The sequence below is a fragment of the Lemur catta genome, chromosome 18, assembly GCF_020740605.2.
Source record: "Lemur catta isolate mLemCat1 chromosome 18, mLemCat1.pri, whole genome shotgun sequence".
NCBI classification, from domain to species: domain Eukaryota; kingdom Metazoa; phylum Chordata; class Mammalia; order Primates; family Lemuridae; genus Lemur; species Lemur catta.
The window spans coordinates 35,890,655-35,916,418 of record NC_059145.1 but is presented as its reverse complement, the minus strand read 5'-3'; the positions used below and the strand labels follow the sequence as shown (position 1 = coordinate 35,916,418).

At 42.8% G+C, this 25,764-nt stretch overlaps 1 protein-coding gene across 1 annotated transcript in view; it reads left to right on the top strand.

The window, feature by feature from the left end:
• Positions 1-25,764, top strand: part of CACNA1D (calcium voltage-gated channel subunit alpha1 D) — a 303,856-nt gene that overhangs the window by 171,022 nt on the left and 107,070 nt on the right. The gene's annotated exons all lie outside the window — the stretch shown is intronic.

The following is a 25,764-nucleotide window of genomic DNA, read 5'->3' as shown; positions in this document are numbered from 1 at the left end:
GTGCCCTGTGTCGGTGGAGAGAGCTGTCCCAGAGCCCTGCAGCTCTGCGTCCTCACCGTCCCCCGGAAAGCAGGGTGCCCCAGGGGAGGGAGCTGCGGCTCTCCGGGCTGTCTCACAGGCAGCTTCTTCATACAACCCCAGCGGGGGTGGGGGAGCAGCAGAGCACCCGGAGGCCCAGCAGATGCCGGTGTCCCCCAGAGGAGCCTTTGTCACCACACTGAGCCCAGACATCCTCAGGAGGTGGTGTTGATGGATTTGATTCCAAGGAAGTTAATCCGCTCCTCACTCACTTTATCTTGCTCTTTTCAAGGCTGTATCTCAGGGAAGTGATGTCTTCATGTATGCCGAGTTAGTGAAAAGACCTTTATCCCATTTTTGGAAACACGGCCTTTGCCAGAGCAGAAGCAGAGCCTGGCTATCCATCTTGGCTTCCTTCTTTATCTCCCTCAGCTGTGCCCTGCCTGTGTCCCAGGGGTCACGTTGTAAATCCTCCTGAGTCGACTGCGCTCAGTTTCCCACTGTGGACACACACCGTCCTATGAAACCCCCACCGAGAAATGGCTCTCGGCGGCCTTAGGTTAGGGTTGGGATTGAGAGGGTGGCGTTTATTCCTGGAGAAGCAACACTGTTTCTGATTTCTGCCACAGGAACTTCCCATACAAGGTTAGCAGCCATCCTGTTGTGAATTCCCTGGCGCCTCATGTCTCCTAAACCCAACTAAACTGATGGAGGCCATGGAAACCACTAATTTTAACAGTGCCAGTGACATGCCTTATCTTTTAGCTTCCCCAGGCGGGAACCATTGCCCCGGGATGATGAAGCAGAGCTAGGAGCCAAAGCATGAGGTGCTTAAAAAAAGAGAAAAGGGAGAGATGGGAGGAGGGGCTTCCCAGGATAACGGTGGGGTTAGACGTGCAGCTCTGTGGGAGGCACCCAAAGCGGGAGGATAAAAAAGGCACACGCCCTCGTGGAACAGCCAACTTACTGAAATATATTTTTGGGGAAAATAATAAGTTTTTTAAAAACATTATTTTTTTTCATCAAAACAAAGCTGAGATGAAGGAGAATGCAAATGACACATGAATGTTTAAAAGAAAACCCAGGGCTTCCCAGAGATTTCGGCTGTCAGGTCTCGCTGTGTTCAAAGTCCCAGGGGCTGCATGCTGCCACCCCCCCACCCATGAGGCCACTTGGGCAGGAGATGCTGGAGGTGCTTTGCGTGGAGTAGGAACCTCGTCTGCAAGGCAGAGCCCCTCAGCCAGGCCCGCCGGCTGGGCCAGCGTTTCCCGAGCTCCTGTGGAGGGCCCGGCTCTGGGCCAGGGCCCACGGTGCCAAGATGTCTGTGCTCAGGCGATCATTGTCTCGTGGGGTAGACCGTGCTTAAGCAGCGCAGTACGGCAAATGCTAGAGCAGAGGTGTGGACCAGGGGGCTCTGAGAGCTGCACGGGGAAGGTGAGGGGTCTCCCACGGGGAAACTGATGAGGGTTGGCAGGCCTCCACCTCCCCAACAATTTCCCCTGCTTCTCTGCCCGGCCACCCCCTTGTACTTTCCCATTTGTATTTTTGTTGTTGTTAAAGCAAATTAAAAATTTTTAAATTTTCATCTCAAGATTCTTCACAATTCTTTTAGGGAACACTAGAGGTATTGCGACACGAGATGGACATAAATGTTAAAGGAAAGACCCCTTGTGTTGCATAGCCTCTGAGGGACTATCAGACCAACACAAGTGGCATCCCAGAAGCCCTGAATTAAAAGGCTCCACCTGTAGCAACTCCAGTCAGGACCACGTTATTGCCTTCTCATGAAGGACTGTCCGGTGACGCTGTGTGTCCCTCAGTCTGTTGACCGTTCTGGAACACCTGCACCTGTCTGTGCTCCTCCGCTCCTTTCTGCGTGTGGCCATGCCATCCTATTGTATTCTCGAGCTAACTTGAATCTGCACATTTGATTGGGTGTTTATACATTTTTAAAGCATTGTAAGACTGATGCTTTGGAAAAAATCTTTGGTTTTCTAACAGATACTTTTCCCGTCAAGGTGAGTATGAAGTTTGTGAACTGTACGCCCTGCGTAGCCAGGCGTAAGCAGAGATGAGCACTTTTCTCTCTGATGATAGTGCTCTGTGGGAGGAGCTGAGCGTGTCAGTAACTAGTGTTGCAGTTTAACGCTAAGTTGTCATTGAGGATATGGTTCCATCGTGACCACGAACTGGAAAGGGTGTCTCCTTTAAGTGTACAGTTCAGACAGATTATGTATTTCTCATCTTCTCACGCTGGCTTTTTAGAAGCTTGGAGATTTTTCACTTTTAAAATCATTCATTTAACTGCTTGCCCCCTTTGAGGTTTTCATCTTTAGAATTGCTGCTAGGTTCCCGGGGCAGCGTGGGGGTCGCAGGTGGTGGGCTGGCTGGCTCTGTGCTGCTTCTCCACTTCAGGACCCACCTGCCACCAGCCATACCTGTCCAAGCCCCCAAGGTGGAGGACTCTTAGGCTCCCGAGGTGTGGCTCAGACACCCAGGAAGGGGGCTGGAAGACCTGAGTTCTGTCTTGCCGGAGTCCCATGCTCACTCTGGGACTGCACTTAGTCACTCTGAGCCTCAGTTTCCTCATCCCTCAACTGGGGATATCCTGTTTTGCTGTCTCCCTCACAGGGTGGTTTTTAATCAACTAATGATTGCAGAAGGGCTTCTAAAAATATAGAGAGGATTTTAGTCATTGAACATATCCCTATTTCAAATCCATGGATCTTCCTCTACTCCTCTTTCTGGGTGAAGTGGGAGCAGTTGAGGGGGCTCTGGGAAGTTCCGAAGTGTGGCATTTTCTGGATTTCCCAGCAAGTGACCGTGCTTTACACACACATTAAGGTTGTACTCAGTGTCACCCAAGAGGTGGCTGTGGAGGGTGTGGAAGTTCTTTGTTAGATAAACAGTGTTACGCAGATCTAAATTGTCATTGCTAAAGTTATATTCAACAGTGGTTTTTATGCACAAATAGAGGGGAATGGGATTTCTGTAACATAGTGGTTGAACACACTAGCTTTAGAAACAGACAACCAAGACTTGGATCTTTGTTTTATCTTTTACCGATTATGAGATTTGAGACAAATTACTTACCTCTTTGAGCCTTGCTTTCTTCATCTGTAAAATGGAGCTAATCACAGTACTGACCTTATGGAGTCCAGTGAGAATTCAGTGAGCTAAAGAATGTACAGTGCTCAGTCATTGTTATTACGAAAGCTCCAGTGAGGGTATAGAAAATGGGATTTGATGCAAGAAAACAATCTCATCAATTAAGTCCTTTCAAATTAATTAATAATAATTGGCCAAGATAGGTCTGCGTTAGTGGAAAGTCAGCTATATTTTTAAATGTTTTATTACATAAATATGTAATGACATAAGCAGCCAATGATTAAAGGATATTACTAAATAAACGACCTCCTGGGCCTGCTTTAAAAAAATAGATTATTAATAAAACCATTTATAATTCACTTATGAATTCAAAGCTTTGGTTTTGCCAACATCTTATGAAAAGTATTTGAAACCCTTTGATGAAAAAGTCTTGTATGTTTTTAGGTGATAAATGTTAGTAAACCAGAGCTTATGACATAAAATTGAACATAAACCCAGTCCACGTCTATAAATTCAAAGTTATTCAGCTCTGAATTAATTTATATTCTGTGTATCCTGATAAATTCTAGATATACCAGGTCACAGGTACCTTTTTAAATCATTCTATTTTGTACTACTAGAGGCCTCTTTATCTTAACTTTAGAAGTGTTGAGGGAACATGGGTGAAGTGAAGATGTATAGAAGAGCAAGGGTGATTTTCAAGCCAATTTATCTGTTAGATCTCACTTCCTACACCCCATTCTGGAACATCAAATACCAGGGCCTAGACCCTCGACAAAGACTCGGGCATGACTCTTACACATTTATGAAACCTTTGTTTCCTAAAACAAAGGTTTATGACAGACAGTGGAGAGGGAAGGTGGTTGATGGTGCTAGTTGGGACCGTGGGCTGATTATATTAGAATTTTACAGAATGGAATCAGGTTCGGGGCATCATAGTTTGTGCCCTGGTCCATTTAAATTCATACCATTATAAGCCAGGCAATCTCTGATTTCTTCTACTTGAATGGTGACCCAGGAGGCAAAACACACCAGTAGATGGTGGTGGTTTCATTTGTGAATATTTTCTAAGTGGAGACATACCCTCTGGAAATAGGCATTCTTATAAATTTTTCATGTCTGGAATTCAGGTTTTCTCTCATTCAGCACCTTACCAGCGTCTACTGATAGAAAGTGAATGACAGAATTTCCTCCAATATATGCACCTCTGACACATCAGCATCGTACGAGAGTAGTTGAATTGCTTACAAAACGGGAAAGGCTATTGTCGAGGTCAGTGAGGCTGTCAGTGAGGCTTGTTACCACCATGTTACAGAATAAAACTGTGCTGAGTTAATGAGTTAATTCCATATCTTGGCCAACAAGAGAATTTTTGGTAAATGGCTGATGTGGCACACAGAAGTCTAGTCTAAAAACAAAGAGACAGTGAAGGACTCTTTGTAAATAGTTCTTATGATAAAAAGAAAAAAAGATTTCCCGTGTGTAATTAGGGATGGTCAAGCTGCCGGAATGCCCAAGACATCGTTAATGATCACTTGTAGCAAAATACTTCCCTGCATTTAGCTAGATTTTTCTTTGGCTTGACTAGGCTACTATCTGGAAGGTTTGTCCACACCATTGGATGCCGCTTTTCTTGAACTTTGAAGTACTGTGCATGGGGTTGAATGCTGAGGTCAGGGTGCTGGAAAAACTCGGGGTCATTCAGTAACCTCCCGTGGTTTGGCTTTGATAGACCAAGAAATTAAGCCCCAATTTGGCTTTAAATGAAAGAACGCTAAATTTCCTTTTTCTAATTAAAAAAAAACCAAGCTAAACATTTATATATACTTTTGAACACTGAACTTTTTTGTTGCAGAGTTAACAGGCTGTCTGGGCTAGCTGACAGCTGGATCCTGGTGCTGTTGGTACCATGGTACCTGAAGTGCACAGGCTGGTAGCCACACCTGACATTAACAAGTGAGTGGTAACCTCTCTGCCGCTGGCTCGCAGCTGCTGTTTCCATAGAAATGGCTGTCGGGATCAGTGGAAACGAGGTAAGTGAAAGTTTTCGCTGATCCTTGTTTCCATCAAGCTGACGTCTGTTTCCCTGGCAACAGCAGTGGACAGCAGCCAGGCACTAGCGACAGATTCAGTAAAGAGCTCTCTCACTTGTCAGCTGTGGCTATCATCTGTTTCTTACCAAGTTCTTTTTTATAACACATAGCAAAGACCTCTGAGGACCCAGGAGGCACCTCTAGCCACATGTGCCCTCCTGAACACCCATTTTTCTGATGGAGAGCTCTGTACTAGAAGGCTGCTGTGTCAGCAGTCTTCCTTCCACCTGCGCTCTGGTTTGTTGACGTGCAGTTTAGGAGAAGGGGAGAGGTGGGGGAGGGCATTCGTGTCTCAGGGCGGGCTGTTGAATCTGTTGATTCCAAATCCTAGGGGAAGGGAATTCATTACAGTGCTTTTGTCACAGACCTAGCTCTGTATAAAGCTCTTGATACCTTAATAGTTGAAATTAAAGCAGTAATTTTCCTGTGTTCCCTATTCAGTTGGTGGCATTAACAATTGCCATTACTTTTCCAATGAAAAGGATGTTTATGAGTTTAATAATTGACTTCTGTGAGAAACGTATTGATGATTGCCTCTAAGATGCTACTGTCAACCTGTGCCAGTTTTTTTCCTCTCTTTTTTTGTAATATTCTTTTACAGCTGGTAAAATTGCTTACAGAGATCAAATATTGGTATTGCAGGACAGCTTTTATATTCAAAGACTAGTAAGTCTAGTGTAGGAAACTCTTTTTTATGAAAGTTCAACAGTTACTCCTTTTCTGGATTTCATTTTGATATTTCAGCAAATATATGCACCCAAGGCACAAGTGTCTTCCTCCTCATATGAAGACAGCACTCATAGGTCCCACAAAGCAAAGGAGAGCTGTTGTTATTGCCCGGTGTATGAGATGAGTACACATAGAGAGGCATAGAATGAGTTGTTGGTTTTAAACCCTTAAAGATATCATTTTTTGAAAGAGATTTTCTCTGAAAAAACAAAACTCTGATATTCAGAACTATATATTTGAGAATCAAATGAAGATATGGATCCACAGTGTTACGAGAATTTATGTTGGCTGTCGGTAAGAGCGTTGCAGAATTGTGGATTTCTGTCTTTGGAGGGCTGTCTGAATGACTTTGTTCCTCAGCTCTCTGGGGTAGGGCAACTATTGCTGGCCTGGAGGCAGTTGGGTTTGATGTACCAGAAAAATAAGAAGCAGAACATTTTGCTACTTCCTCTTTTCTCTCTCTCTTAGACTTCTTAAGAAGGAACTTGTTCATTCATTTAATGAATATTTTTTTGAGTGCCTATATCATGGTAGATGTATTTGCCAAGTGCCTTACTAGGCTTTGGGGTTACAATGGTGAGACGAAACAGTCTCTGCCTTCATGAAGTTTATATGTAATGGGGGAGGCAAAAATGATAATTACAGACTTTTATCAATGCTTTCAAAGAAAGGTACATGGTGCTGTGAGAGTGTTTAATGGGCACAACTGACATCTGTCCAGAGGGCGGGGAAAGCATCCTGGAAGAAGTGAAGATAGAGTAGTGGTCATTTCCAGGCAAAATGGGAAAAGAGGCTGGGGCAGAGGATTCCAGTCAAAGCAAAAACCCATGCGAAGGCCCCACAGTAGGAAGGAACAGAGGACACTGGAGGAACGGACAAAGCCAGGGTGGCAGGAATCCAGGAAGCTGAGAGGAGAGGGCAGAGAAAAGGAGAGGAGAGACCGTCTAGCAGAGGCCAGATCACACTTGACCTTTTAGACCATGTCTCAGAGTTTGGTCATTAGCTGAAGGGTAAGGGGATCCACTGATGACTTTTAAGGAGGAAGTGATGTGATTTAAATTTGCATTTTATAAAAATTATGCTGTGTTCTGATGTCTTCAACTTACCTTAAAATGCTTCAAAAAGATAAGATGAATTGGTGGATGGATAGAGGGATACATAGATAGGTGATAAAATGTAGCAGATGTTAATCATGGAATCTAGGTGGTAGGCATATGGGTTAATTTTACTTTTATGAATGTTTGAAATTTTTCTTAATAAAATGTTGGGAAAAATCTGCATATGAAAATCACCGTGGCTGCAGTCATATGAATGGACTTGGTGGATACAAGAATGGATGTGGAAAGGCCAATTTAAGGCTATTGTAATCCGCTTCCAGCCACAATCTACTAACGGTACCAGACCGGACCTTTTACTGTAAACAAGTATAAGACTGGACAAAAATTATGAAGCAACTATTTTCAGAAAATGGAAATAGGATGCATAAGATTGGGATCCCTAAGAGAAGGTAAGCCCCACAATTGTCCTGGCTTTCTGCCTGGAAACACTTTTAGAATTATGGCAGAGGGAGGCAAAACCCAGCAGAGGACAACAGTCTGTTTGCTGAGGAGACAAACAATAGAGTTCAGGCTGCTAAGACAGCTGGAATTTTCAGAGCAGGGTACTGGAAAGAGGTGTGCAGAGAAGGGGCTCCAGAAATCTGAGTAGGGGTTTTCTTAAATCTTTAACCATATACTAAGCTGCTTATGTGCCCAGGTGATACTGAGGCCTGGCAGAGACCAGCTTGTAGGAAGATGTAAGCTACTGGAGGTCTCACAGTGATGGGAGGCACATGATTCTGATCAGCTGGAGTGGATTGACCTTGATAAATACATTGGGCATTTAATTGAAACTCCAGAAAAGCCAGGCCTTGGAGTGGGCTATTTTAGCCCTTAGAGTAAGGCTACTCTAGACCTCTCCTAAAAAGCTTGGAAACAAGCTTCCAAATGGCCAGTAAATTAAACATGTGCCAAAACAAAAATCAACACCCATTAAAGGAAGACACCAAAATCCGGACATTCTTGAAATGTTTCTTTCCCCTCGTGATCCAAAATAAGATATGAAAAGAAGCAGAAAAACAGGAACCATGATCAAGGGGGGAAAATCAATAGAAACAAAATATATGACACATGTTGCAATAAACAGTCAAAGACTTTGAAGTTGCCACTATAAACCTGTACAAGGAATTGAAGGAAAAGATGGATATAATAAAGGAACAGATGGTAAATCTCAGTGGAGAAATAGAAACAATACAATACCTGAAAAAGAAAAAAGAATAGCTTGGGCAGCACAGGCTTAGTGATCTCTAGAACAATAATAACTAATCTAATGTAAATGAAAGTGGAATCACTGAAGAAAAGAGGGAGATTGGGGAAGAAAACAATTTTTTAAAGAAATAATAGCTGAAAATGCTGCAAATTTTATGAAAACTGTAAATTTATAGATCCAAGAAGCCCAACAAATTCCAACTGGCATAAACACAAAGAGAACCACTCCTAAGCACATGAAAATTCAATTACTAAAGTAACAGAATATTCTCTTACCAAAGTAAGAGATTATATTAAAAGAAACCAAATGGGAAATGGTACATTACGTACTAGAAGAAAATAATACGAATATTCACTGACTTATTTTCAGAAGTAGTGCAAGCCATAGGACAATGGAATGACATCTTTAAAGAGCTGAAAGAAAAAAACTATAATTCTGTATGAAGCAAAAATAGTCTTCAAAATAAGGTAAAGTAAAAGAAATTTCACATAGAAATCAAGAGAATTGGTCACCAACAAATTTGCACTATAAGGCATGTTAACAGAAGTTTTTCAGGCTAAAAGAAGTGAATACAAGATGGAAATGTTAAATATACATATAAAAAACAAGGAGTACCAAAAATGGCAAACATGAAGGTAAAGATAAAAGATTTTTTTCTCGTTTCTAAAGTTCTTTAAAAGATAATCATTTAACGTAAAAAATAATAAGATATTATGGAGACTATATCAAGTAAAAGCAAACTATGGGACAGCAATCGCACAAAAGATAGAGAGTTAAATGGAGCTTTACTGTGGTAAAGTTCTTATGCTGTATGTGAAATAATAATGTGAATTTGTGGTAGACTGCGGTAACTTAAGGATGCATATGATAATCTCTAAAGCAATGGTTAAAAAAATTAAAAAGTTGGCATGAAAAAGCTAAAAGAAGAGATAAAATGGAATAAAATAGTATTCAGTTATCCAAAATAAGTCAGGAAGGGAGGAAAAAAAGGAACAAAGAATATAATGTACAAAAAGCAAATAGTGAGATGGTAGACACAAACCCAACCGTATCAATAATTGCATTAAATGAAAATGGGCACAACATTTCAGTTAAAAGATGTTGTCAGGCTGAATAAAAGTTCAAGGTACTATAGATATGAAGACATAGATTAAATATAAAAGAATGGAGTAACTATATTGATACCACACAAAATGGACTGCAATACCAGGAGCATTTCTAAAGATAGGGACATCTCAGAGAAATTTCATAGTCATAACAGGGTCAGTTCATCAAGAAGACACAAGGACCCTAAATGTGTTTGCACCTAATAATGACTTTACAATACATGAAACAAAAGCTGTTAACATTAAGTGGAGAAATTGAAAAATCCATAAACAATGATGAAAATGTTTACAATCCCTTCTCAATAATTGATAGAACAAAGAGATGAAAAACAGCAAATATAGATAATATCTAAATTATATTTAGGTAAGTCAATAATTATCAACCAGCTTGACCTAATTGATATTCACAAAGCACTACATTCAATAACTGTAGAATACACATTCTTTTCAGGAGCGCATGGCACATTCACCAAGGTAGTCCATATCTTGTCCATAAAAAAGTCTTAATCTCAAAAAATTGAAATGTTACAAAGTATATTTTTTCTAACTGCAATGGTTTTAAAATAGAAATCAGTAACAATCTGTCTAGAAAGCCCCCTAAATATTTGGAAATTAAACAACACATCCCTAAATAACCTATAACTCAAAAATATTACAATAAAAATTAGAAAATGTTTTAAACTGAATGATGAAAAATTCCCACAACATCTCAGAATATGCATGATCCATCTAAAGCAGTGCTTAGAGGGAAATTTATAGTTATATCAATAAGGAAGAAAGGTTTAAATTGAGTGATCTATACTTCTATCTAACAATCTAGAAAAAGAAGAGCAAATAAGTCCAAGGTAAGTAGAAAAAAAGAATAACAGAAGTCAATAAAATAGAAAACACAAAGCATAAAGTTAACAAAGCCAAAAGCAAGCTCTCTGGAAAGCTTAATTAAATTGATAAACTCCTCGCAAAACTAATTAATAAAGGAAAAGGAGAAAATTATCAGTATTAGAAATGAAAGAGGAGACATCACCACAGATATTACAGACATTAAAATGATAACAAGAGAATAGGTAAGCAATTTTGTAACAAATTCAATAACTTAGGATAAATGGGCAAATTTCTTGAAAAATACAGCTTACTAAGAAGAAATAAAAAATCTAAAGAGTTCTATATTTGCCTTTTTAAATGGAATTCAAAATCACAAACCTTCTCTCAAAGGAAACTGGAGGCCTAGAGGAGGTCAAAAGTGAATTCTTTTAGCCAATTTAGAAAGAAATTATGCCATTCCTGAACACAGAATTGGAGGTAATATTCTCCAACTCGTGAAGCCAGAATAATCTTGACACCAAAACTTGACAAAGACACAATAAGAAAAGAACAGTATCTTTAATTAATATAGACACAAAATTCTCAAGTAATAGCAAATAGAATCTAGCAGTATAAAAGGAATTATAATACCTCATGACCAAGTGGGATTTATACCAGGAATACAAAGTTGGTTCACCATTGGAAAATCAAACAGTGTATTTACCATATTAACAGAGTGAAGGATAAAATTATATGATGATATCAAATGCAGAAAACACCACTGCCAATATTCTATAGCCATTCATGATAGTAACTCTCAGTAAATTAGGAATATACAAGAACTTCCTCAACCTGAAAAAGATCATCTACAAAACTATAGCTGATATCATACTTAATGGTGGAAGACTGAACACTTGCTTCCTAAGATTAGGAACAAGGTAAGCATTTTTCTCTTCTTTTATTCAATGTTATACCGAAAGTACTAGAGGCAAGAAAAAAGGATAAAAGGCAGAAATATTGAAAGAAAAAAAAACCATTTCTACTCATAGACATGATTGTCTATATAGAAAATCCTGATAATTCAACCAAAAACCTGCTAGAATTAATAAGTGATTATAGCAAGGTCACAGGATACAAGGTCAGTATACAAAAATGAATTTTATTCCTGTATACAAACTGCAAACATGTGGAAAAGAGAGTTTTATAAAAATCATTTATAATAGTATCTATGTATTAAAATACTTAGGAATAAGTATAAAAAAAGATATGGAAGACCTCTATGCTGAGAACTACAAAACAGTGACTAGTAAAATCAAAGATGATCTGAATAAATGAAGATATACCATGTTCATGAACTGGAAGACTCAATATTGTTAAGATGCCCATTTTCCTTGAATTTATGCATTCAGTGTTGTCCCATTATAAATCTTAATAGCCCCCCCCTTTTTTTTTTAAAGAAACTGACAAGCTGATTCTAAAAACTAATGTAGAATTGCAAAGGACCTATAATAACCAAAATAGTCTTGACAAAGAACAAAATTGGAAAACTTGCACTACCTGATTTTGAGACTTACCATGAAGCTATAGTAAATACAGTATCATTTGGCGTAAAGATAGATACCTAGAACAACTGAAAGGAACAGAGACTCCAGAAATACATATATATGGTCAATTGCTCTTTGATAAAGGTTCTAAATAATTCAATCAAGAAAGGACAGTCTTTTCAGTAAAACAATTCTGGAAAAACTGAATACGTGTGAAAAGTGAACCTTAACCCTTAGGTCACACCAGACACAAACGTCAACTTGAAATAGACCATAGATTTAATTGGAAAGCTAAATGCATAAATGTTTTCTAAATAGATTTCTGTTCTTCAGAAATTAGAAATTGAAAGGAAAAGCATACACTAGGAGAAAATACAAGGCATATAGCTGAGAAAGCTTGTATCTGAAATATGTGAAGAATTCTTAACAATGAGGTAATAAGATTAAAGACCCAATTAAAAATTGGCATGAGACTTAAACAGATACTTTACAAGAGAATATATACCAATAGCTAATAAGTAAGTACATGTGAAGATGTTCAATATTGTTAGTCATCAGGGAAGATATTATATATGTAGTAGAGTAGCTAAAATCAAAAAGACTGACAATACTAAATGTCAGCAAGAATGTGGAGCAACTGATATGCTCATACATTGCTCATAGAAACATAAAGTGGTACCACCACTTTGGAAACGTTCATCAATTTCTCATAAAGTTAAACATATACTTAGTATATGGCCCAACTTTCCATTTCCAGGTATTTACCCATGAGAAATGAAAACCTATATCCACAAAATGACTTGTACATGAACATTCATACAGCCTTATCATAGTAGCTCCAAACTAGAAAAAAACTCAAATGTCTAGTAGGTAAATAGATTAAGATATATTCACACATTGAAATACTATTCAAGTGTAAAAAAGAATGAAGTACTAATACCATATTATCAGTTATTGTGTCTGGCTCAAAAACAAGAGCCAGATACAAAAGATAACATATGAAGTTCTAGAACAGATATAACTAATCCATACTGATAGAAATGAGATCATTGATTTTCTGGAGTAGAAGGTGGGGTTGACTAGGAAGGGGAATGAGACAACTTGCGGGGGCTGTTATGTAAATGTTCTATATCTTGATTGGGGTCTTCTTTACATAGGTGTCAACATTAGCCAAACTGTACACTTAAATTATGTACATTTTATTGTGACTTGTATCTTGATAAAGGTGGTTTTAAAATACCATTAAAATAAAATTAAAAGAGACTTCTGCTTTTGGTCAGATGGAATAATAGGACTGGATTTATCCTCCTGCCTGAAACAATAAAACCAAAAAGAGACAGTCTATAGAACAATGGTTTTCAAGACACTGGCTATCAGCCAATGAAGGACAGTGGTCCATGAGATACAGGAAATTAATGAAATGAGCTCCATGATTGCCCCAGCTTACTGGCTTGCAAGCGTTCCTGGGCCATGGTGCAAGGAGGGAAAACCTAGGTGGAGCCCTGTGGTCTCCGAAGGCTGAAGAGATGAAGCTAAGTGTCTGCAGAGACCAGGGTGGCTGGAGTATGCAGAACAGAGTGATACAGAGGAATGAATTGCACAGAAAGAACTCCAGAGAACAGGAGAGGGTCTCCTAAGTATTCAGCAGAGTATCTTTTAGCATGTGTATGAAAGAAAACTACCTAAGGCGACAAAAAAAAATATGAGAATAGATTAGAGATAGCAGTGTTCAGCACTCACATGGGGCCAGGAATATTGCCTGTTCCCACCAGCCAATGTTACGTGTTTTCCAGCCAGACTGGAAAAACTCATAATTGATGGGCCACTGGGTAGAGTACTCAGGAAGATTTTGCCTTGGTGGTGAGGAATAATTAGCCCTAGACTGGACAATGATCCAGACTGGCCGAGCAGATCATTAAAGCAAGACCTGAAGGAATCAAACAGTTTGATCCAAGTAACTTCATCCCAGAACAAAGCACAAGAAGATTTATAGGAATACACAAATATCTAGCACCTAGCACCAAACAAAGCTTTATGTCTGGCATTCAATCAAGGTTACCAGGCATGCAAAGAAGCAGGAAGACATGACCCATAATGAGAAGATTTAATAAATCAATTGAAGCCAACTAAGAACTTACACAGATGTTAAAATTATCAGAGAACATGAAAACTGTCATTATAATTATATTCCATATGTTCAAAATGTTAAGTAGAGACAGGGAAGATCAAAAAATAAGATCCTGAGACTAAATCTCATGGAAGGACATGTAAGACCTCTTCTACACAAAACTCTGCTGAAGGAAATTAAGGACGACCTCAATAAATGGAAGAACATATGATGATCATGTATTGGAAAACTCAACTTGTTGAGATGTTGGAAGACAGTATTATGAGAAGATACTTTTCTATGTAGTGAGAAGAAAGGAAGATAAGATGAGGCAGATGTGAGTTTGATTTTGTAGTGGAAAGCTGGGAGTATTCCTGCCTAAATCCTAGTTAGTTTCTCCGAAGCAGGAGGCAGGGTTAACTGCTGAGGGTGAGGAGGTGTAGGTGGCAGAGTCATATGTTTGAGGAGAGAGGATGAGGCTCAAAATAGTCATTGCGGAGAGCGAGGAAGCGATTGGACCAGAGAAACTATGTCAATGATTGGTAGCACAGAGCTGCTCCTGGAAGCTGGTGGTGATGAGTCTGCACTGATGTTGGCATATCGCATTGGATGACTTCCTGTGGCCATGCTTGGCATGGAGAAAGGGAGGATTTGAGCTTTTTGCTAGCTGTATATGGAAAAGGAGAGCTTTACTAGCTGGGAGGGTTTTGCTAGCTACGTATGTATAGTAAAAAGATGGAGGAGAATTTAGGATATCAGCAAGGACATCACTATAATAATGGATCATGAAATCTAAGGTGGATTATGAGGAAAAGAGAAGCCTAACAGATTGGGAAAAAATGGAAGTGTCATTGGACTGGACGTTTCAGAGAGGTTCAAATGTTTATAGTGGGAATAGTTAAATAAATCAGCTGGCATGAGAGAAGGCTGTGGTCAAAGAGAAGAAGGCTTGAACTCATGATATGGGGGTGATAAAATTTAGGGTGTGACAGTAGGATCGGGTAGCTGAAGTAGCACAAAAGAGGTGGTTATTGGAGACTCATATGTCAAGGAATTGAAAAGCCAGGAGTTGGCCAGAGCTGGCTGGGGCTATTGGAGTCCCCCAGGGTGATGGTAGAACTTAGAACGGAGAGGAAGGCTGGGAGCCGGGAGTCAAAGTCTTCAGTAGAAGATGGTACAGCAGAAGGGGAGGTCACGAGGCCCACTGGCACCATCCTCAAAGGATAGGGATTTTTGTTTGGTTTTACATCACAGGATGAGGGAGTATTGGCTTAGATGTGGAGAAGAACTGGGACACATGGAGGCCCTGCAGTAGGCGAGGTGTGAAAGGGCTGCAGGGAACACAAGGCAAGGAGGACGTGGGATCCCTCTCAACAGTCGAGGTAAGGGAGGGCTTGGCACGATGGAGCAGCAACTGCGGAGGGAATGGGGAGGGGCTGAAGCTTCAGTCTCAGCAGACACAGCCGGGGGGCTGGTTACTTTGGCGGTATGGTCTCAGTGTCCGCCCAGCTGGGGCTAAGGCAGTGCTGGCAGCTGTGATCTGTGTGCTGCCCTGGCCCACGGTGGCCCCTTTGTCCGAGGGGATTACTGGTTGCTGTGGTTGTCGGTTTCTCTGTGTTACAGTGGGAAGAGCTCAAAGTCAGAGAGCAGAAGTCCTGGCTTTGGTCCTGGTTCTGTACTTTCTAGAGATGTGACTTTGGTCAATATATGTAACTTCTCCAAGCCGAGGTTTTCTCATCCCTAAGATTAGTTAGCCCCATCTGCTCCGTGATTTTCCTCACAGAGCTTCCCTAAGAGCCAGAGAATGGATAGGAAGGGACTTTGTGGACCGAAGGACCTTTCCAAATGTGAGAGGTGCCCTACGCTGGCCTGGCCGTGGTCTCCTGGGAGGTGGTTTCTGGGAGTTGGGAAAGTTCTGGATGCTCACTTGCCAGCATTTCTCTCCAGGGCCCCACACCTCCCCAGGATGGGCAGAGGCAGTTGGAGCATTAACCTGATTTCTTTAAGTCTGACTGTCAGAAGAGTTTGGTTTGGACTTAGGGATAAAATATTAATCCATTCTGAATGGCATTCTTATGAAATTCTGCTTTAAATCAATCTTGGTTTACGTTGTCTGCTGGCATCCTCAGAGCCTCCAAGCACGTGGGGCTTTTCAGCCTCTGTGTCCTGGAGACTTCGGCTGCATCTGAAGGATTCTAATTAAGTGGGTGATGGCATACACCTGCCCAGAGGTGTGCTGTCCCCCGGGGCCCACCTGTTCTTGAATCATCAGCTGTTACTTATGAACAGGCCTACAGAGACATGCCAAGGAATCCCAGGGCCCTGTGTGTATTCCAGCCATACACCCCTCTTGGGCTATCGATAGTCAAGTGTGTTCTAGCATCAAACCTGCACCTAGAAGTATGTCCTAGGAGTGCAGTGGGGCATTGACAGATGGGGGGGGGGCCTCCTTGAGGAAGCTGGGCGTTGAAAGATGGGTAGGACTTGTAAGGATGGTAAATAAAGGACTTCCCAGCTCCTAGCAAATGGCGAGGCAAGTGGGGCCTGATGTCTCGTGCCCGTTGGAGCCAGTGAGTGTGACAGTGAAGCCTCCAGGGCAGAAGAGCGGAGGCCCAGTTGGGAATGCCCACCGAGGGAGATGAGGCTTTTTCCTGTAAGCCGTTGGAGCTGTCAAAGTGTTTGAAATAAGGGGATGGTTGAGAGCTGCTCTGGGAAGGTAGAGCTGATGTCTCCGGGATACAGTGGAGGGAGGAGAGCCCTGGGGCTGGGGCTGCCACAGAGGGTGGGGTGCAGAGGTGGACATGGAAATGAAGGCATGGACGTGGGAGTTTGTTCTGGCCTGTGCCCTCACATGAGGAGGAGAGGTCTGTGGATTTAGATTGTCAAGTCCGGGGTGTAGATTGTGTGAGGGGATTCTTCTTTATGGCTTGTAATCATTGTTAACACAGCAACTAGGATACATGCCGGGCACTGGGCTGGGTGCTTTATTCCGTTTATTTCATTCGATCTCCTCTAGTACTTTGGTGAAGTAAGTATTCTTTGCCTCAGTTTACAGACAACGGAATCAAGGCTCAGAGAGATTTATCAATGGTCTCAAAGTCACACAGCTAGTAAGTAGTAAGGCTAGGAATGAAATCTAGATCCGTCTGTCTCCAGAGCGCAGGCTGCCTTTCTCATCAGTTGGAAGCTCTTTCTGCGTGTGGTGAGGGGGAACCCTCTGTGGGATCACGTCCACCAGACCGTGTCTGTGCTGATACATCCTGAGCTGCTCTATTCTTCTTGCTTCGTCTGTTTTTTTTTTCTTCCTGAAATTAATTACCTGAAGCAGAGTGGAACCGTGGAATATGGAGGTTTCAGAGAAATTGATTTATTTTTCCTCTTAAATCTTCATGTGGACAAATCTCATTGCAGCTCAAGTGGTCCTTTGGGGCCGTGGTACTGGAGGGTGGATCCGTCAGTCCCCGAGCCTCCCGCCATGACATGAAGCTCTTCCCCTTGGTCTCCCTCGGCTACTCTGAGAGCTCAGAGAAGGCGCTTCCCACCCACCCTGCCTTTCGACGGGCACTCCTCCTACCCCTCTCGGCGCAGCTCACCAGGGGCTTGCCTTTTACATGGCCAGTGAGTGCGATTTGGCTGAATTTCCTACAAATATTGCTTTGGGGACACCCTAAAGGGGGGTTCAATCTCCGCCTCTTCGTTGGGTCCACGTGGTCTCTGCAGACGGAACCCCCAGCAGCTCTTTGAACAGCACGTCCAGCCACTGGTCCGTTCTAGGCAGCATAGCCAGGCCCTGGACACAGCAAATTGTGTTGGTGCCTACGTAGGACATGCCCCGGGGGTGCTGGTGCCTTCAGACAGGTTTGTTTTTAATGGTTCTGCCAAACTCCCCGGCCAGACTTCAGGTATACATTATTCTTCTTTTTCTTTAAAAACTGGAATCTATCAAGTCTAGCAAAGTGTGTTTCTTAAGTGACTTCCTAAGTAGCAGTATTTGAAGCCTGTCATGAAAATATATGATGATTTCAGTTTGGCTTGTTTGATTAAGTGATATATTTCATTCAGAGAGACTGATGTCAGGCAAGAGAGCCCATGTTTTTGAAGAATACCTGTTAAAATATGTTTAAATAAAAATAGGTTGAGATAAGTCTGTAACTTTTAGCATGCATCCTGCGTGGATTCTCATCACTGGGAGAAGTTTTCTGCTAGAAGTCTTAGTCTGTCTTTGGTAGCCATGGAAACCAACCCTTCAAAGAGAAGGAAACTGTTCTATCCTCAAACCAGGAGATGTAGTGAAGGGAAAGCGCATTTCATTCTCAGATGCCTGGGATACTTTATTTCTGCATATGTGTTTGTGTGTGTGTATGTATTTTTTTTAGACTTCTACAGGACTGCTACTTTTTCTGTTTTTGTTTTTTAATGGCACGATGGGTATAATTTTTGGTGATGGAAGTTACACAAGCACTTGTGTCCAAATATATTCCATGCAGAGCCCAAATGTCCATGTCTTTGATTTCTGATCATCATTAATGTAAAACCCACGCTTACAAAAGTATTTATTAATTTATCTAGCCGATTCTTATGGAGAAACTACTAACGGCCTGGGTTTGTGTTAGGTAACTGGTGTATGAAGATAAGACAGACACAACCCCTCCCTCCCAGAGCTTACCATCTGGTGAGCAAAAGAAAATATTAAGTACCCAATTGTAGGACTGTGAAATAAATTCTACAAAAGCAGGATTCTAGTCCAGGGGACCCTAAGGACATTAGAGAAATGTCCTTATATCCTTGGCCAGCTGAGCAGGGTGGTATCTGGAAGAACAGTTGAGGCTTACGCAGGGAATAGCACACACAGTGGCCTGGAGCAGAAAGAGAGCCCCTGCCTCGGGGGAAGTGAGTGGACCCCAGCATGACCGGAGTATGGAGTTCAAGGAGGCAGGGGAGACACCAGACACCCTGCTCATGGGGAGTGCCGTGTGTGAACGGCTGCTGAGGCTCTATCCGGGCAGGGTGGCCCAGCTGCTAAGTTCTTGCATTCATGGCAGGCAACTCAGCCTAGTCATTAAAAGCCAGGAAACACCTACTTTGAAAGTGTTTTGTCCTCCCAAAAGATGGAAACTATTTTCTTTTAAAAGCATCTTCAGTCTTTTATGTCAAGGAAAGCACCAAGGACACAAACAGGGGAAGATCACTTTGCGAAAATTTCATAACAACCCAAACTTTAGCAAACAGGAAAAATTAGGAGCCAGGGAATCCTTTTACAAAAGGAGTCACCATGGGTTTATCTCAGTCCTGAGTCCCCAAGGAATAGCCATGATGTGGGCTGATGATTTAAAGTGTGATTGTCAGAGACGTTTCCCTCAACATACCTCGGGTATAAACAAGGGCCCTCCATTGTCCCCCCTCCCTTTTGCCCCCCAGTGGTTCCCGAGCACCCCCAGCGGCCAGCCTCCCCTGCAGAATGCCATCCAGGCCAGCTGTCTTCCCTCCAGGGACGTCACCTGGGAAGGAGCCCATCTCTTTGGCATGGGCGGGTGCTGCAGTCCCAAGCCCTCACCCCACCCTGGCCTGTTTGTCTCATGCAGAGAGAACATCCTCTGGCCATCGCTGGCTTTTCATGGTTGAAGGAAAACTGGAACAAAGACCATGATTTTGATGAACTTTGAGCTGAACCAGTACCACTGATTAAAAAAATTTTTTGTTGTGAAATCACACATTACTGTTGATTTTTTTTTTTTTTTTTTTACAAAATACCTAGTTTCCTTGAGCAGAAACTGAATCTATGTGCTTTCCAAAAAATTAGATTTAACCATAAAAATGTTCTTTGAACCAAACCACTTTTTCATTCTGTTTCATTTCCTTTATGTCTGTGTAGGGAAAGTAATTTAGCTCTAAAGAAGGCTGGCCTACAGCGATAAAAATCAGTGGGTTACTTCTTCAACTTCCCCCTTCTCTCTGCCTTCATAATACAGCCTTTGTTTTTTGGTGAAATTCTGATGTCTCTATTTTACTAGAAATCTGAGTCCTGGGGATTCTGTTGGAGCTATTCATCAGAGGTTGTTGTGTGTTCTGTTTTGTTTGGGGTTTTTTTGGCATGTGTGTATAAATATCAAAGTGTTCAGTTTGTCTCATTTTTATTCGTGTGGATCTGGTTAAAACAAATAGCACTGCCACCCAAGAAAAAAAATCCTCTGTCTAAATCAAGATGATCTCCAGTGGCTCATTTATTTTATGGGGCATTTGAGAAACAAGACTTCCCAGGGCAGCCTGTGTGTCGTCTTGTGTCTGTGGCCGTCCCGTGTGCTCAGCCTTTCCATCTGCGTGTGACGGCTGGCTGCAGGCCGCTGCTCGCTCTCCGGGAGTGTTGGCCGAGCCAGGCGTCCCAGAGCTCAGGATGTCGGGGCTGGGGGCCTCTGTGGAGCATGGGGCTTGCTCCCAGGCCCTGGGGGGGTCCATCGGGGTTTGGGGCAGGGAATCTCTCCCTGGAGTGGTGCTTCCTGAGGAGGAATGAGAGACACCAGGTGGGGAGATGAGCAGTAGGGGGGCTGTCACCTTTCTCTGGAAGAAAATCAGACTGCAGTGGTAAGCAGAGCTGGCTTTCTGTCCCCTCCCTCCCTAGTCCTGACCAGTGAGTGTCCAGCTCACACATCTCTTCCTCCTGAGCCTGGAGGCTGTGGCTCAGGCAGGCCAGGGGAAGAGACACTTGGTTTAGAGCCTGGTTGGTGGCCCTGTTGTGCTGTTGACCCGGCACATGATGTGGGGCCAGTGATGATGCCTTGTTGAACCTCAGTGTTGGCCTTTGTGGAAGGGACGTGAAAACCCTTGCCCTGCCTGTTTTACACCGAGGCCATGAGCAGCCTGTGGATAGTGAGCGTAAAGACACTTTGAGGACTGTAAATAAAAACCCGAATAAACAAGAGGTCTGTTTCTGTTAGGGGAGGACATGGTGTGGACCCACGCTGTCTTGCAGAAACCCATGTCACTTCCGAGCTGTGCGGGCTCAGATTCTGCTGAGCTGCTGTTGGTTGTTGGGTGGGACCCAGGGCTGGCACAGTCATGGGTGGAGGGCTGCTTACGGGGGCCGTGGGCTCAGGCTGTGCCATCGTGTATATCTTTCCCATCTAAGGGTCTTTCTGGGGGCTGGGTGTGGGGGCAGGGCCGTACCATTGCTCTATAGTCAGAACCACCCCCCCCACCCCCCGCAGCCATTTCTTCTGAACTCACTCAGCCCTCATGCTTCTTGGGTGTTGATGCCACCAAACTTCTTGGCTGCCGGGTCTGAGAGAGAGTGCCAGACTGTTGCCCAGGAAAAGAAGCAGGAAATGCAGAAGGGACCAGTTCACAGTAGTCAGGTTCCTGCTTTCCCTAGTGAGCCACAGAGGAGGCCAAGGAGACCAGCGTTACAGCAGCGGCTGGACACAGCGCAGGCCAGTGTGTTGCCAGGTGCCAGCCAGAGTGGGGCACAGCCTGGGTGGTGTGGGCCTGGGCGAGGCCGACTGAGGTCTTGGAACATCCGTGCCCCGGCTTCCCCGCCGAGGCGTTAGTCCGTCTCTACCAAAGGCCCCGGTGGGTGCCCCTCTGGGGAAGGGCTTACTGACGCCTTCTGGCCTTCCCACCACCATTTTCTCCTTACTTTGATCTCCTCTTTTACACATAACACCTATAAAACAAAGCTGATAAAAGTCCTATCAAACTTTCATCAGTTCCCCATTGCCTATACGGAGGCAATCCAAGTTCCCTGGTTTTGTATTTAAGGCCCTTCCTGGACTGATTGTTGCCTGTTTTCTGATCCTCGACCCTCCAGGCCGCTGCCCTCTTCTTCCTCTGCTCCCTGCCTTTGCCTCCCAGGTGCCACGTTGGGGTGCTTAGGAGGGTGGATTCGGCAGCTAGAGGGGCTTGTGAGTCCCACTGCTCTGAGCCTCAGGTACCAGATAAGGACGGTGAAAGCAGTCCCAGCTCACAGTGGACACTCCCCAGGGAGGATGGGGTGGGGCATTGTGCTGGGCTCTGTGCAGTATGCAGCACCGAGGGGGCTGCCTGGAGGAGGGGACACACACGTCTGTGTCTTGGTGCTCCAAGAGAAGAGTGCTCTGGCGATTCAGAGGTGGGCAGAACACATTTGGATGGGGTAGACAGGAAATATATCACCAAAAACATGAGACTTGAGCTTAGGCTTGAAAGCTGAACTGTAATTCAAAGGCAGGAGAAGGCTGTGCTCACATGGACAAAGACTCAGAGGGTGGAGGTATGGAGAAGAGTGTGGCCAAAGTACAAGGTATACATTTGTAGGATGGGTGAATAAGGCTGGAATGGAAGCTGGGAGAAGGCTGGAAGGCCTTGAGTGCCAGGCTGAAGCATCTGCCATCAATTCTGGAGGGCAGCAGCAAGGAAACGTGAGCCGTTGTGAGCAGGACAGCACCAGAGTGAAGTCCGGGTCTGCAGCAGTCACCGGAGCAGGGAGGGAGGCAAGCTCCAGGGAAATGCTCTGGCTGCACCTCCCTCCGTGGCCTCCATGGGTGGGGCGTGTGCAAACTGGCCTGCGTGAGGCCCTTGGTAGTGTCCTGTTGGGCTATCGGGGAGGTTCCTTACTGAGTAATGGCTCCTTAAAAAGGAGATGAAAGGGAAGATTTTCTAATGACCTAGAGACAGAAAATCCACCACGTGAGGCCTGAAAATGATAAGGAGAAATGGCAGGCTGGCTGTGGAGGCTGTTCCAGACGGGATGTGTAGGCTTGGACGTGCTTGCTTCTTGCTTCTGGGCGATTCCAGCAATTGTGGGCTTTCTGTCCTATAGGGGGCTGTAGCCTGGCCTCCTACAGGAGTTGAAAGTAGGGCTCATTTTGTTGGGTGCATTTTTTTGTGCAAAGCCTTCCTGATGCCTGTTTGCAGTGGACACCATGGGGAAGCAGACATGGGAAGAAATACATAAGAAATGGACAACATTGTCCATTCCTGCAGGAGCTTACAATCTAGCTGGCAAACCAAAATGAATATGTGACAACATAAATTTACATTTGATTAGTACAGTTCCATTTTCTAAGCACTTAAAATTTTTTTCTATTTGGAAATAATTTCAAACATACAGAAAAGTTGCAAGAATAAGAATAATACAATGAAAAATCCATATACCCTTTACTCCAATTCACTCGCTATTAATATTTTATCTCATTTGCTTTTTTGTTATCCATAAGGGGTACGGTCTGATTTTTTTAAATTATAATTTATTACTATTTTTAGTTATTTTCATACTGAAATTTTTTCAAATTTGGCCAGTGGGAGGTGCTTCTCTAGCTCCTGTATTCTTATGGCATGGCTCCGTCATGTTTTTGCTTTTGAGCACTTATTTTCTTCATCTTGTAACTACCCTGCCCTGTCACTGGAATTGGCTATTTCTCCAAAGACCCCTGGTTTCTTTTAATGGAGAATGTTATTAGAGATCAAGGTGTGGGTGCTGCGTGTGCTCATACCTGCGGAGCACCTTGTGTCTAGATCCTTCCAACAGACAGAACTAGGAAACATATGCATTTTTATACACATATACATATACATACTCATGGACCGATATCTTTGAAAAATTAGACGTTAGAAATCAGACTTTAAAATAAACATATTTTAGAAATCGTGAGTTCACACCTATACCTCCAATTCCAGTCCGTCGCCAGAGGGTTCTTTCCAGCCCTCCTCCGTTCAGTGTTTCTGTGTCCCTCTTTCCATGGTGAGAACTCTGGCTCCCAACAACAGTCACACATTTACTCATTTGTTAAATCCTGTAATACATCTAAAATAGTTTCAGAATGGTCTCATCCACATCACTAGCCAAAAATCCTCCTAAAAAGAGTTCGGTGTCTGTCTGCTGTGCATCCCTCACTCCAGCCCTGCCCAGGACTGAGGGCAGGTGGTCAGATGTTCACAAGCTATATAAATTAGTTGTGTCTTTCTCCCTCAGTGTAGTTATTGGTGTTCATTTGAAATGCAATCAGTTTCGTTTGTTTTAATTCACTTTCAGTTTAGGGGTATTTTCCTTTCTTCTCATCCTTGTTGATTTAATTTAAAAATGCTTAATGTGAAGGGCATTAACAGGGTTCCCAGTGTCAAAACTACAGAAAAAGGTGTACTTAGGGGTGTCACTCCAACCTTGGTCGCTTCTCGCCCTTCTGTTCTGTCCTTCAGATACTGAGATAGGTACATTTTATTTCCCCTTCTTTGGTGTGCAAAGGGTAGCACTTGGTGTGTGCTTTTTTGTCCAAACACTTCTTATTTATCTTTACTTCTGGTCAGACATACCACAAACAAAATTCCATCTTGGAACAAGTGGCCTCCCAGGATGTAACAGTTGGATTTTTAGTCACTTGTGAAAGTCTGACGGTTTCTACGATAGCTGTGATAAATAAGCTCTTTTAACAGTGACTGTGATTTAATCTCTGAGTAATGGGCTTCTTAGAATATGATGAATTCTTGTGCAAAATGGAGTCACTTTTTTGTATCATCCACTGAGGTTGTTACAAGGTGCAGTGGACTTCAGGGAGATTTTCTGGAATGGAGGGTTAGAGGGTTGGGTGTGATGGGAATGGGCTATTTTCAACTGAGCAGAGAATGGTTCAGGCTCATCACGGTCACTCTGAGCCCTAGGATCCATGTGTCCTTCTGTGTGTGCCCCAGCTCTAACAGGGTCATGGCAGTTTAGAGCCCATTCAGAGCTATTTCTAATTTTTCTCCCATTGGTATTTGAGAAAGCTCTTCCATTTTGCCTTTTTTATTTGTCTCTTATGACCAGATTCAACAACTAAAAATTATACATTTGAACTTAACATTTGTACAGTACTTTGTGTTTTTCAAAGTTCCATCTTATGGAATTTATCCCTGTGAAACAGAAGACGAGGCATCATTGTGTCTGTTTTGCATGTGGAAACTGAAGCTCAGAACAGAAAAGTGGTGGAGTTGGAACTAGAACCAAGGTCTTCAGACTTAGGAGCTCACATGGTCCAGGAGGGCCAAGGGGGCAGCTGGGTTTATCACACAGACCCCACCTCCCTGTCCCTGTCCTCCACCCAGTCCCATAGCCAACAGGAGATTTATGCCGCGTAAATCTCAGTTCTGTCCAAATCAGTAAGTGTTAGTTGCCTGCTAAGTATCACGTCATTCAGAACTGTCTAAAATCAATTCAGAGGGTCTATGGTAACAGCTTTGTTATATGAGCTTTTGTAATAGTGACTACTATTTTAAATAAACCAGGACTTGGCAGGGTTTTTTTTATTCTCAGGAACTTAAATCATGGTAGGGTTTTATTAAATACTTCTGCCTGCTTAGCTGTGTCCAAACCGCCAAGAATGTGCAACAGTGATGCAGCTTGTTAGAGGAGATTTTTATATTTCTAATGTTAAAAATGTGTAAAATATGATATTAAAGCAAAATTTCATTTTATAAAGTCCTTAAGCTTCATGGGGTGACTCTTTTACTATCTCTGTAAATTTTTTTCAAGAACTCATATATGATATGAATCCAAAATAAGAATACCCTGTTTAAATGTAATCACCTAAATTTAGTATGCTAAGTTCAGAATCAAAACGTGCAGAAAGATCAGCACTAGGATACCTTTTGGTATAATAGAATTGTAGTTCCACTTGTTCTTTACGATGTATTTAAGAAAACAGATTATGTAATTCATTTGACACATGCCCTTGTGTTGTTGTTCAGGGATGTGATTCTCTGTCGAGTGTGACTTTTTCAGAGTTCAGAGCAATTTGGTGAATTTACCCTGGGCTGACTTATGCATTTCCTATATCTCAGAAGCCCAGGAGGTTCTAGAAGCCCCAGACCATTCTCAGGATGTGGTACGTGTGAGCAGCAAGACACTGCCCACGGAGTCCCTTCTTTTTTGAGACAGGAAGGTGTTCTCCCCGAGAGGAATACTTTCCTATGGGAAGGTCAAAGCGCATGTCTGGAGGTGGGTCAAC